This window comes from Carettochelys insculpta, chromosome 1 (genome assembly GCF_033958435.1).
Source record: "Carettochelys insculpta isolate YL-2023 chromosome 1, ASM3395843v1, whole genome shotgun sequence".
Lineage (NCBI taxonomy): Eukaryota > Metazoa > Chordata > Testudines > Carettochelyidae > Carettochelys > Carettochelys insculpta.
The window spans coordinates 356,061,943-356,075,273 of NC_134137.1; the positions used below are offsets into that span (position 1 = coordinate 356,061,943).

Consider the following 13,331-nt stretch of genomic DNA (forward strand, 5'->3'; position numbering starts at 1 on the left):
CATGTACATCTCTGTATGGCACATTCTTAGGGGGAGGAGGAATCTTCACATGCTGCCTGTCTGCAAGCACAATGCAAGCAGCTCCCATGAGTCTGGTTTCCGTTTCCATGGTTTCCACAGTGTCTGGGAGCAAGTAGCATGCAGTGATCAAGAGATCTGGGCCTCCCCTCGAAAACTGCCTGCCAGATCCCTGATTTAGGCCCATGCTGGCCAGGGCATATACCGTCTTTTATAAGGAGATACACATCTCATAGAGCCGGAAGGGACCTTGGGAGGTCATCAAGTCCAGTCCCCTGCCCTTTTGACAGGACCAAGCACCATCCCTGACAGGTTTTTTTTTTTTTTTAAATCTATTTGCCCCAGATCCCTCAGTGGCCTCCTCAAGGACTGAGCTCACAACACTGGGTTTAGCAGGTCAGTGCTCAAACCACTGAGCTGTCACTCCCCTCATGTGTCATTTATAGCACATGCAGATCAACTGTTGTGCCAAATTGCTTCTAGTAAGGGGAGCTGTAAAAAACATCTTGCAGTGCAGTGGCCTCCTTTGTGATGATAGGAAGCCTTTACATTGGATGTGTGACTGGCAAGGCACAGAAAATTCTATTGCATGGGTGTCTCCTGTTGAGGTAGGATTTATGTATAAACTATGATAAACTCTAAAAAATAAAATCACTACAGCTGCAAAATCAATTTTTATGAATATATCTGAATACCATATTTTGAAATAGATGTAATTTTACACAAAAATGTGTGTTAAAAGAATATTATTAAGGTTGTAAAGCCAAAGACTCAAAAATTAGGGAATGTCAAAATTAAGATGGCTGGTGTAAGCTAAATTCAGCCCCTGTATGCATATTAATTTTGATAGTCTCCAATTACATAATCACATACCATTTTTAATCCTATAATCACAGAATGTTTTTTTCCAACAGGACTGTTGCCTCATTTAGTACCCTGGATGGATGGTTCTTTCCCACGCATAGCCCCAGGCCTTGTTTACTGCACATTTTGCAAACCACATTTTTCTCATAGGTTTTTCCATGGTGTTTGTCACAGTATAATGTGTGTGCTTTAACAACATGAACTACTTTATCTTCACAATACTCCCTTTGAAGTGAGGGGATAGGATTCCCACTTTACAAATGGGGAGCTGAGATACAGAGAGATTAAAGTCAAAAGTCCCGACTGACCTGACTACATTTTTTAGTGAATTTATCATTTTAGTATACAGCACATTATCTGTTAAAACAGAGCTCCCATTGATTTTGGATTCAACAGTGTGTATTCAAATTTCTGCAAATCATATCACAGTACCTCATGTCAAATGAAGAATGTGCAACACTGACCACCTGTGAAAAGTTTAGTGTAAGTGACTTGCTTAGCATCTCATAAAAGCTCTGTGGCACAGGCAGAAATAAAATCCAACTCTGCATAACAGCAGTCAATTGCCTTTACTAGGAGACTGTCCTCTCTCTTCCAGCGGTCTCCTGCCTTGTTCACTAGCTACCTTCCAAATTCTGTTATAAGTGAGACAAGAATTCTATAGACAATAGTCTTCACTAGGTCATCCTAATTCCCAGAGTAAGTCTAACCTGTGCAACGAATGAGACAGGTATCTTGTGTTTAAAAAAATAGTATGTGATTGGCTAATTAAAGATTCATAGAATCCCGGGGCTGGAAGGGATCTCAGGAGGTCATTGAGTCCAGCCCCAAGCCTAAAGCAGGATCAACCCTAACAAAATCACTCCAGGAAGGACTTTGTCAAACCAGCACTTATAAACCACTAGGGATGGAGATTCCACCACCTCTCTAGGTAACACATACTAGTACTTCACCACTGTTCTGGTGAAATAATTTTTCCTCATATGCAGCCTACACCTTCCCATCTGTAACTTGTATAACTTGATGAACAGGCAACTTTTATTCCGGTATTTCCTAACTTTTGAGTGCATGATTTGGCAACTTTAAGGTTCTTTTAACATAGTTAATGCTCACATTAATTGATTAACTGACAACATTTGTAGGTTGTCATTTGTGGACAAGCATTTTAAGACACTGGGTCAGTGACTTTCACAAATAGGCAATGTCTAGTCTAGAGGGTTTTTTCAACAAAACACAGGGAGCATCCAGATTATCAAGCGCATTCTGTCAACAGTAAATTGACAGACTGCAGCACTTTTGTCAACAGCCATACCCTGCTCCCCATGAGGAAGAACATATCTGTCAACAGAGCTCTGTCAATGAAACAAAGGTCTGTATGTTTTGAGGGGCTTTCTGTTGACAGAAAAAGCCTCAGTGTGCCTCACAGGGGCCCCAGGAATACCCTGTCCACATCAAGCAGAGCTCTATGGTCCCTGCCTCTGGCCCCTCTTAAAGTTGCAGGGAGCCCAGGAAATCCTGTGTCAGGATGCTGAGAGCATGCGAGTAGCAGAGCTACAGGCTGCAGTCCCCCATGCCCTCACATTCACACTCTCTCAGCCAGCAGTCCCCCATGGCTGAGCAGGAGGGAGCCCAAGACCTCCTGGGTACTCGAGGGAGCAGCCTCATGGCTCCCAGGACTTTCTCCAGGGCTCCAAGTGGTACGCCCTATTCTGGTCAAGCCCAGATACCAAAGCCCTCCTGGATCTCTGGGCTGAGGAGGAAACCCTCCAGGAGCCTCCTTCCAGGCACGACAATGCTGAATTCTGTTGTCACATGGCTGTGGCCCTGGTCAAATGGGGCTGCCCTTGCCGCATCACAGAGCAAGTCAGGGCGAAAGCCAAAGAGATCCACCAGAGGTACGTGCAGGTCCAGGATGTAGCCTGATGCTTGGGAGCAGGACCAGCCACCTGCCCCTGTTACAGGGAGCTGCATACTATTAGTGAGTGTGGGGGAAACATCGCCTACAACCTGCAGTATTGATGCCACTCTGGAGGTGCTCACTGCAGCAGGAGCTCCCAGAGGAGGAGGAGGCAGCTGAGCTGCAACCCCCACTGGAGCCAGAATTTGAGGCCAGCAAGTATATGAGGGTGGCTACAAGTGGGGAGGGGTCCTTGGCCCTCAGGAGGCTATGCAGTTTGGTGTAGTAGGGGCAGGTTGCAGGTCCTACCCCCTACCTCCTGGCTGCATCCCAGGCCCTGGTGTATCCCTGCCACAGCTCCTTTATGTTTGCCCAGACTGGTTCAACTGTGCAGGCAGGGTGGACCTGTGCCTCCAGTTTAGGGGTGAGCTGCATAGAGGCCACCTCTTGGCAGAGGGATAAAGGAGAATGGCCTCCTCAGCCCATAGTCCTATTGAGGTCCGGGATCTCAGGCCTGGTCTAGGATGGCACCTGTCATTTGCTGCCCTGGGTTGACTCCTGGGACCCCTCCTGCATCTCCCTTGCTGGCTCAGCGGTATCACAGGGCTGCTGGCTCTCTGCCAGGGCCTGGAGAGATGCTGCAGAGTGGCTGTGAGTGTGTGTACAACAGCAGCTTGTGGCTCTGCTGTCTGCATGCTCTCAGCTTCCTGCCATAGTGTTTCCGGACTTCCTGTGCCTTTAAGAATGTCCAGCAGCAGAAAGCATAGAGCTGTGATTACTGTGGACAGGGCATCCCCCCAGTCAGCTGGCCAGTGCTATGGAGAATGGTTCTGTCGACAAAAGTGCCCCCTCCCCATCCACGGAGCATCCACACTTTTTTGTCAACAGAATCTGTCAACAAAGGCAATCTGCCTCAGGGTGGAGTGGAAGAAGGTTGTGAACAAAAGTGCCGCATTCTATCAATTTACTATCAACAGAATGCATTTTTAGTGTGGATTCTCTGCGAGTTTTGTTGATAAAACTCTCTAGTGTAGACATGGCCATAGAGCATGTTTCTCAAACCTAAAAATGAGCCCTGTGTAAGTTTGAAAGCTTGTTTCTCTCACCAACTGAAGTTGCCCCAGTGAAAGTTATTATTTGACCCCTCATTGTCTTTCTAATATCTTGGGACCAACACAGCTATAGCTGCATATGAAGTTTGGCAAAGTTATGATAAATGAAAACAGAGTCTTATGGAAAGTGTTGGGCAATTTTAATGGTGCATTTATAATAAAAATAGTTTACAGAATACTGCATTGTATAATGTGTATTAGGCATATGTTAACAGAGCTTTCATCATTTTCATAGGAAGTAATAGTTTAACTTAGAATAAATGTAATTTTCCACAGTTAGTACTTGTCTTTTCTGTTTCAGTCAGACTTTTTATTTTTAGTCACATTTCTTTTCTTCCAATAATACATGCATTTGGTTTTGTTCATTGAATTTGTGGAATCCTCAGAGATAAAATCAAAACAAAAAGCAGTCAAGTAGCACTTTAAAGACTAGCAAAATAGTTTATTAGGTGAGCTTTCGTGGGACAGACCCACTTCTTCAGACCATGTCCAGATATGGTCTGAAGAAGTGGGTCTGTCCCACGAAAGCTCACCTAATAAACTATTTTGCTAGTCTTTAAAGTGCTACTTGTCTGCTTTTTGTTTTGATAGTGTATAGACTAGCAGGGCTTACTCTCTGTTACTATTCAACATGCAAGAGATAAAATGTGTGACTTCAGTCACAAGAGGTCTGTGCACAGATGCTGAATTCAATTTCTATGAATGACTTTCACAGTTATCCACTTGAACTGAATCAGTTTGTCTCTGGTTTACTGATTAGTCATTTATGCCTCTTTAGCAGTAAATACTTCATCAATACAGACACCTTTCAGTATTTTAACATTTGCTTTAGCACGCATAGTCCTTCTGGCAAGGAACCTTCTGTTCAACTCAGTCTTGCTTTTCACATGTAAATAGCAGATTGCATGTTTGACTCTTGCTACACAAAGTACCTCTTCTTATTTTGTAATACACTGTGACATTATTTAGCCTGCTTGCAACTGGTAAAAGCATTTATAAATAGTGAGGGTGATGAATAAAAGCCACTTAGTCCATCAAGATTTGTTCCTTTACAAGTTATTTATCACCAAGATGTCAAGTTGACTAAATAGTTCCACTGCTTTTTCCATTTGTAGTTTTGGAGGCTGGGGAGTGGGAAGGAGAGGATGGGGCTGTCCCATGCATTTGAATCTTCAGTGTACGTGGAAGTAAACATCCAAGTTGTGATGTGGAGTTTAAATGACCTATTGTTTTATGTTTCTATCATTTATTACTGAAATGCCTTTGTTAATCTTCATATCCTGTGAACATTTCCTGAAGTTCTATTTTCCTCCAATGTAAGCCAATAGTAATAAATCCCTGGAATGTCTCTTTATGGATTACTTTAAGTGGAATATTCTTAATATATCATAGCTTATTACTTTAAGTTACAGTATGTATATTTACAGGACAAATATGTACCCCATGAAAAAAATTCCCCTAATATCTTTAATTTGAACAAAAAAGCCGTCCAGTAGCACTTTAAAGACTAACAAAATAATTTATTAGGTGATGAGCTTTCGTGGGACAGACCCACTTCAGATCATAGCCGTACCAGAACAGACTCAGTATTTAAGGCACAGAGAACCAAGAATAGTAATCAAGGTGGACAAATCAGGAAAATATTATCAAGGTGAGCAAATCAGAGAGCAGAAGTGTGGGGGTGGGGGAGTCAAGAATTAAATAGAGCCAAATATGCTGATACATGGATTCTAGCTATTCAATTGCCATAGCTAAAATTATGTATCTGCAGTTGACTTACTTCGTGTAGTGTAAACATAGCTTCAGACAAAGGCTGGAATTAACAGATGGGGTTTGCACTGTTTCCCGGGGCATACTGATCATTCTTCATTAATTTCTCATGTTTTATGTTTTATATTTATATTTTTGGTTTTTTTAAAAAAGCATCTTAGAATTTATACTTGAGGCCTTCATTTACTCTGTGACAGCAACCATGACATTCCACAACAGTTAATTTAGTCTGCTATAAAATACACTTCCTTCCCGCCCTATCCCCTTGTGCACACACCTCTGTGTTTTTTATTTATTATTTTCAGGGATTCCCTACCCCTCAACCCTATCCCTACAGAAACACCTAATTGTTTTGGGGTTGGCTTCAGATTAAAATCTGTTTATTTTATTTATTCCTTTTTTTATTTCTAGATAGTAAAAAGCACCCATACACAGGTTCTGAGCTCTCTGCAAGTTAATGCAAAATTACAAACCAAGTACACTGCAATAAGTTCACCCCATCTGTCAAATGACAGCTGATCATGACATATTGTCTCCATTCATTTGTGTGTCCAAAATGCCAATTGGAATACAGGGGCTCTGCAACATGACTGGAAAGTGAATAAATATTTTGGATCAGGTGTGGAAGGGCATTCCAATGCCTGGTCCTTGCCAGGTCAATTGCCTCCTCTCTTTTATATCAAAGGAGACCTAGAATCAATAATCTGCTGATTATAACTGTATCCATTGATCCTAGGAAAGAGACAGTGTCTTGAGTAGAATAGTCCCAGGTCATTTAGATCTTATTAGGTCAAAAACAACATCATAAATTTTACCTGGAACCTCATAGGTGTCCAGTCTATGTCATGGCACAGATGTCAAGTGTTCTTTCTATGAGACCACAGACCTTAAGAAGTTGATAGCTGTGTTTTGCCCCAGTTCTAGCCTGGGAATGGATAACCGTTGCAGTATCTGAGTACAAAAGGTACAAAGGGCACCTTCTGGGTAGGTATAGATAGTAAAATGCCTTCTTAATCCACTGCTGCTATTTGAGATCAAAATTTGTATTTGAAATAACTGTATACTTCAGGTTCTGTATTTATGTTGCTAACAGCAATTCAGTTACTTAATCTTGCAGGTCTCATATAAACTCCATTATCTTTTCTGTTTATTTCTTCCATCCTACCAATATTTTGCTTTGATTTAATTTTTACTTCAACTCTTTAATGAAATGTAAGTTCATCTGATTCTCTCCAAACTAATCCTGTACTTTGGATTTCAGACAAAATATAAATAGTTACTTTGGCTTTTCTGCTTTCATGTCTTTGGGGCCATTCATGATTCTTTAGATTTGAACTCACATATCGTTAGTCAATATGCAATTTTTTGAAATAATTTATCTGCTACAGCTTGTGGTGTAATTAAGACAACCCTGTTTTCCTTAATTATCACTTTTATATTTTACTGTACTATTCTGTACTATTCTCTTTTAAATCCTTAAAAATGTATTAATAAGTAGCTAATTTCATTTGTAGATTGCAATTTAAAGCTGCTGTCACACTGTCAACTTTCAGACATATTGGAGTTTTGACAAATACAGTTTTGCAAGAGGTTGTTTATTCGGATTCTAAGAACCTGTGAACAGGCTTGTTTATGCAAAATACAGTTAGCTCACATTTTTCTATGAAGATGTTGTTACATGTGATTAAAGGTGCAATTCCATGGATGATGAAACTAAATCACTTGGTAAAAAGTGACTGGCAAAGGCTTATGAAAATGTGAGTTTGGAGATGGTAAGTGAAATATGATTGAGGAAATACTATATCATAGAGGTAATTACGTATTCTAGTTCTTAAAATATTTGAGTAGATCCCACTGTTTGTGTGTGCATATGAGTACAACACAGACAAAACATAACAAAGAAACTTTTCTTCTCTTGCTTGCACAGATTTAGACTTGGCTTTGGTGTTTGTTAGAACTTCCAAAGAACTACTTTAAATGACACCAGCTGCCAGTGTAGTTCCCAAAAGACCATCCACCCACTGAGAAGCAAGTTCCTTGCACTGGGGAGGGTGGAGTGACATAGAAGCTTGCTCTGTCAGCTTGACACCAACTAAAAGTTCACCTCTCTTAGGGAATCTTCATCTGGCTATATACAGTCATTATCCAACCGTTTTGCACTGCCCAGGTGTCATGAAGATACCAGATTGGGGAAGAAGAGCTAAACCCAATGCTGGCTAGTAAATTCAAAAGATATTGTGTCACTACAAAAACAATTAAACTTTCTGACGTTTAATTTAATTTAAATACTAGTGTGTTAAAACCACTATATTATAAATAACCACATTTTAAAATTCTCTGGGTAAGGTGATCATTCTAAAAGTGCTTGTTACCAAGCTATATATAGAAAGGGCAAAAGGCAGAGAAAAGTAAGCATTGGCATTACTAGTATGATAGGAAAAAAGTGACTTTTCTGTCCTGTATATATGATGATGTGTGAAAGTATTTAGAATAAAAAATTCTTGTTGTTGATCTATGTGCATCTACTTGCTGAAATATGCTCATAAATGTCTTTTCTTTGTAACCATGTTAGTGACAACGTGTTTCAAAAGCATGTAAAGTTTGTGCCTTTTCTATCCAAGCTGTAATAACTTGACACAACTGCAGGAGGAAACAGCTTTTTAAAACGGCAGCGTATCCTGGCACATTCTACATATCATGTGCTTGAAAGACTTCTGGAACAACAAAAATGCCATATAAATATGTTACCACACATAGGAAAGACAGATGTTGCCTTCACCTCCACCCCTAGGAATCTAACTAGTAATTAAGTAAATATTTTCTGCCAGTTGAAATGGTCAGTGGGGGGAAGTGGGAAAGCCATCCCAGTAGTGATAAAGTAATGCTAAGATAGAAACTGACATTTATTATAAAACCTTTCAGAAGGTGTCCAAAATTAAGTATGGATGGTGGAAAATAAAGTAAGAACTGTAGGCTGAATATGTTTAGTCTGATACGGCATGATATGGCCCCTTTTCATCTCGAGAGACAGTAGTTAGTGGTGGTGAGGATCTATGGGCAGTGTTTGAGTCTGCAGTTTCACTCAGGGCTTATCCATCCAATATTGGATTTGCACAGTCAGCTACAATAATCACGTCAGTCTATTTCTGATTTCTTGAGTCTGAGAGCTTTTCCTTCTAAGAAGAAGTTCTTTTGCATGGCTTGCACATATACTATCAAAGGGTGACATGCCCTGTCATAGTAGTCATCAGCAGGTATTTCGATCTGATGGTGTAGATTCCCAGGATTTTGGATCAATGTCGAATTCTTTCATGGCATTTTTGCATGTATCCTTGAATCTTAGCTTTGGTTTTCCTCTTGTTCTCAACCCACATGATAGTTCACTGAAGAGGATTTCTTTGGGAAGAAGTTGGTCACCCATTCTTCTCACATGACCAAGCCAAAGTAGTCTTCTGCTGTTGAGGATCGCTCTGAGGTGGGTATGCCAGATCTTAACAGGACATCTACATTTGAAACTCTATCTTGCCAGTTGATATTCATAATTCTGCGGAGTCACCAAAGATAGAAGCTGTTCAATTTTTTCTCCTGGTTCAAGTAGGTGGTCTATGCCTCAGACTACCCCAAGAAAAATGAACATGGTCAGTAGAGTTTTGCTTGCTTAAGAAAGTATATGTGACATTTCACATATTCATGAAATGCCTAACAGTAGCACAGGGACTACTAGTTCAACGGCTTGGTGGGGAAGAGTAGGGAGCATCAGTACTCTCCATAGTCCTAGTGAGCATGAAGGAAGATTGAGCAAACATCTTTGTTTCACAAAATCTCCTTCAATCAAGATAAATTGATGATGGATATGGCATTCACTACACTTAGGCTACGTCTACACTAGGACACTACATTGAAGTAGCCTATTTTGAAGTAACAACATCGAAATAGGCTACTTCAATGCGTATTGTCCGCACATCCTCCGGGGCTGCTGCTGTTGATGTTCAGTGTCAAAGTAGCAACGGGGAACATCCAAAAGAGCCTCCCTGGAAGGAAATGTGGAGCATCCACACACACAGGTGCTCCCTGTTGAAATAAGGGGCCAGGAAAGCCCACGGACAGGGTCACAGGCTGGACTAGCCCTTCCCGGGCAGCAGCAAGCCATTCCTTTAAAAGGCCCCTCCCAGACACACCTGGCCTGCACAGCACAAGGTCTGCAGATCGCTAGCCACACTCTTGCAGACCAACGCACAGCAGCTATGGATCCCCAGCAGCAGCAGCAGGAGCAGTAGCAGCACCTGGGAGCAAGTGCCCTGCTAGGTGCTGCACGGGAGGCCGCTCAGCAGTTCCTGGCAGGGGGGCCCTCCCAGAGGGCCGATGGGGATGCCCCGACCGCCGGGCTCCCCTGTTCCTCCCCCGCTGGGTGCTCCGCTGACTCTGGAGCTACCCCACCAACTCCGAGTGGTGGGGAGCAGCTGGTCATGGGGAAGTGGAATGATGACATGTGGTTGCAGAACTTCTGCATGTACCAGCAGACCTTCCTGGAGCTCTGCTAGTGGCTCACCCCTGCACTGAGGCACCAGGACACCCGGATGCGGCGCACCCTCCCCATCGAGAAAAGGGTTGTAATAACTGTCTGGAAGCTGGCCACTCCAGACAGCTACCACTCTGTGGGACACCAGTTGGGAGTGGAAAAGGCCATGGTTGGAGCCATCATCATGGAGGTAAGGAGGCCTGGACATGCACCCACTTGGGGGTGGGGGGCCAGGTGTGAGGCTGGGGAGGGAGGGGTGACGGGGAGGGAGAGGTTGGGTGGGAGGTGCCTAGGGAGGTGCCTGGGAGAAGGGCCTGGGGGGAGGGGCCTGGAGCACCCTGCACACCCTCGTGGGCACTTGTGTTCCCTCCCCACAGGTGGTCCATGTGCTCAATGCCATGCCGCTGCAGAGGGTCGTCTGAATCAGGGATGTGGACGCAGCTGTTGCCGGATTTGCTGCCATGGGGTTCCCAAACTGCTTTGGGGCCCTGGATGGGACCACATCCCCATTCGCACCCTGGACCACACTGGGGAAAGATACATCAACTGGAGGGGCTACCACTCTGTGGTCCTGCAGGCCATGGTGGACAGCTGGGGCCATTTCCAGGATGTCTACTTGGGCTGGCCCAGCTCTACCCACGACACTTGCGTTTTTAGGAACTCGGACCTATGCTGCCGGCTGGAGGCAGGGACCTACATTCCCCAGAGGGAGATCTCTCTGGGGGACACCACTGTGCCCCTCTCCCTCGTGGCAGACATGGCCTACCCCCTCCACTCCTGGCTCATGCGCCCGTACGCTGGCCACCTCACCACAGCCAGAAGCGGTTCAATGCCAGAGTGAACCACACCTGCCAGGTGGTGGAGAGGACCTTCAGCTGCCTGAAGGGCCGCTGGTGGTGCCTCCTTGCCCACCTGGACGTCGGCCTCCAGAACATCCCCTAGGTTGTGGGCATGTGCTGCACGCTCCGCAACATTGTTGAGAGCAAGGGGGAGGCCTTCGTTCAGGAGTAGGCAGTCAATGCCAGCATGGGCTTCCCCCAGCCAGCCACTGCACCTATTTGCGAGGCCCACCGCAAGGGGGTACAGGTCCACGAGGCCTTGCAGGCCCATTTTGATCAGGGAGACTCCTGAGCACCTCCCTGGCCTTCCCCGGAGGGCCTCGCACACACATTCCCACCGCCTGCACGCCATCCGCCCAACAAGCACATGTCATAGGTTCTTTGGAAAATAAAACTGTGGATTATCTAAAACTGGTAAACTTCCTTATGTGCACAACAAAAACTGGAACCAATACACAAAGGAGGACAACTCTATGCAAGGGAGACAACTATATACAATGGGGACAACTATATACAAATGGGGGACCATCGGACGGCTCGGCCATCGGCCCATCAATCTGGGATGGGTGTAGAAGGGCACGGCCCCCGGTGGGTATGGGTCACGCCCCCCCATTGTCCGCAGTCCCCGGCGCAGCCAGCTGGGGGCAGGGAGGCCTGGCAGGTACAGCTGGGATGCCTCCACCGGCTGGTCTTCAGCCCCAGTGGGCTCCGGTCCTGGGGGGCTGGCAGGCGGTGAGGCAGGCGGCGCAGCAGGTGGGGCGGCAGGTGGTGAGACAGGCGGTGTGGCAGGTGGGGAGGCAGGTGAAGCAGGTGGGGTGGCAGGGGGCATCATGTGGAGCAGTGGGGAGGGCAGCAGGGAGGCCAGTGGGGGGGTAGGAGCTGGGCAACAGCCTCCTGGATTGACCCAGTTATGTCCTCGAAAACACCTATGAATTCCTGCCATACCACCCACCACCGGGTGGACTCCTCCTGGTCAAAGTGGAGCCTCTCCTCAGCCACCTCTGCCTGCCTCCGGAGAGCCACCAGGAGCTGGAGGTCCGTGGGGGCCATCCCCTGGGTCCGGCAGTGGCGTGCCCATCCTGCTGGCCTTGGAAGTGTCCCCGGACGCTGGCAGTGCCTGATCTCTGGCAGGCTCTCAGGGACCACCGAGGGTGCCTGATTGCCTGGGGCCTCGGATGATGCAGCTGCAGAGAAGAAGAGAGGGAGGGGAAGGCTGTTAGTACTGTGCCCTGGCCTGTGGCCCATTCCCGCTGTCCCACCTTGGATGCTGGATCTCCGTTCCCGTTGGTGGGTGTGGTGTCCCTGTTGGATGTCCCGATTGCATGGTCCCCTGGACCCAGGGTTAGGACACAGTGCTGTCCATGGGTGTGGGCGCTGATGGTCATGCTGCCATCCTGGGACCATGCTGTGGCTGGGCAGTTGCGGGTCAGGGTCCACTGGGGGTGTGTGGGGCTCCCAGTCGTGTCTGGTGCCCCCACCCCATGCCCTGGGGGTGTGTGCCCTGTGGGGTACATACCTGACTGTCCACTGCGGCGGTCGGGGGAACCCCAGAGGGCGGATGCGCGGCTGGTGCTCCAGGAGGGGAGGCCTATGAGGATCCCCCTCCCTCACTGCTGGACCCCTCCTCTGCTATCCCGAAGGGTGGCTCCTCGGGTGGGCCCCAGGGTGCAGGGCTGGCCTCCAGGCCGGACTCCGGCTCCGAGAGCTGCTGGGACTCCTCAGCTGTGGTGTACAATGTGGCCTGAGGGGAAGAGGTGTCCTGGGGGCCCAGGATTTCCCTGAGCTCCCTGTAATAGGGACAAGCAGCAGAGGTGGCCCCAGACCAGCTGGCCAAGTCCCAGGCCTGGGCGTAACCCTGCCACAACTCCTTCACCTTGCTCCGGATGTGATCTAGAGTGTGGGCAGGGTGACCCCGGGCAGCCAGGCCCTTAGCCAGTCAGGTAAATGCTTCCACATTCCACTGCTTGCTTCCCATCATGTGGAGCACCTCCTCCTCACCCCGGAGCCCAGCAGGTCTTGGAGCTTGGCCTCCGACCAGGAGGGGCCCCGTCGCTTTTTGGTCCCCCGTTTGGCTGCCGGGGTGCTTGGGTCCCCACAGAGCAGAGCCCTGGGGGAGCTCTGGGGGCTGGCTTGATGCCATGGCTGGTGGATGTGCGGATCGGGGCCTCTGGAGGGCGTGCAGGGCTAGCATGTACATGTGCTGCTGCCTGCACACTCTCAGCTTCCTGCCACAGGAAATCTGGGTTTGTGATGCTTTAAGGGCTGCTGCACATGGCAACCACAGGACAGCACATCTCAACCCCTCAGCTAAT

The 13,331-nt window shown here is 46.7% G+C and overlaps 1 protein-coding gene across 1 annotated transcript in view; it reads left to right on the plus strand.

Moving 5' to 3' along the window:
* The window catches only part of CCDC146 (coiled-coil domain containing 146), a 176,596-nt gene that overhangs the window by 20,047 nt on the left and 143,218 nt on the right, over positions 1–13,331 (plus strand). The window lies entirely within an intron of this gene.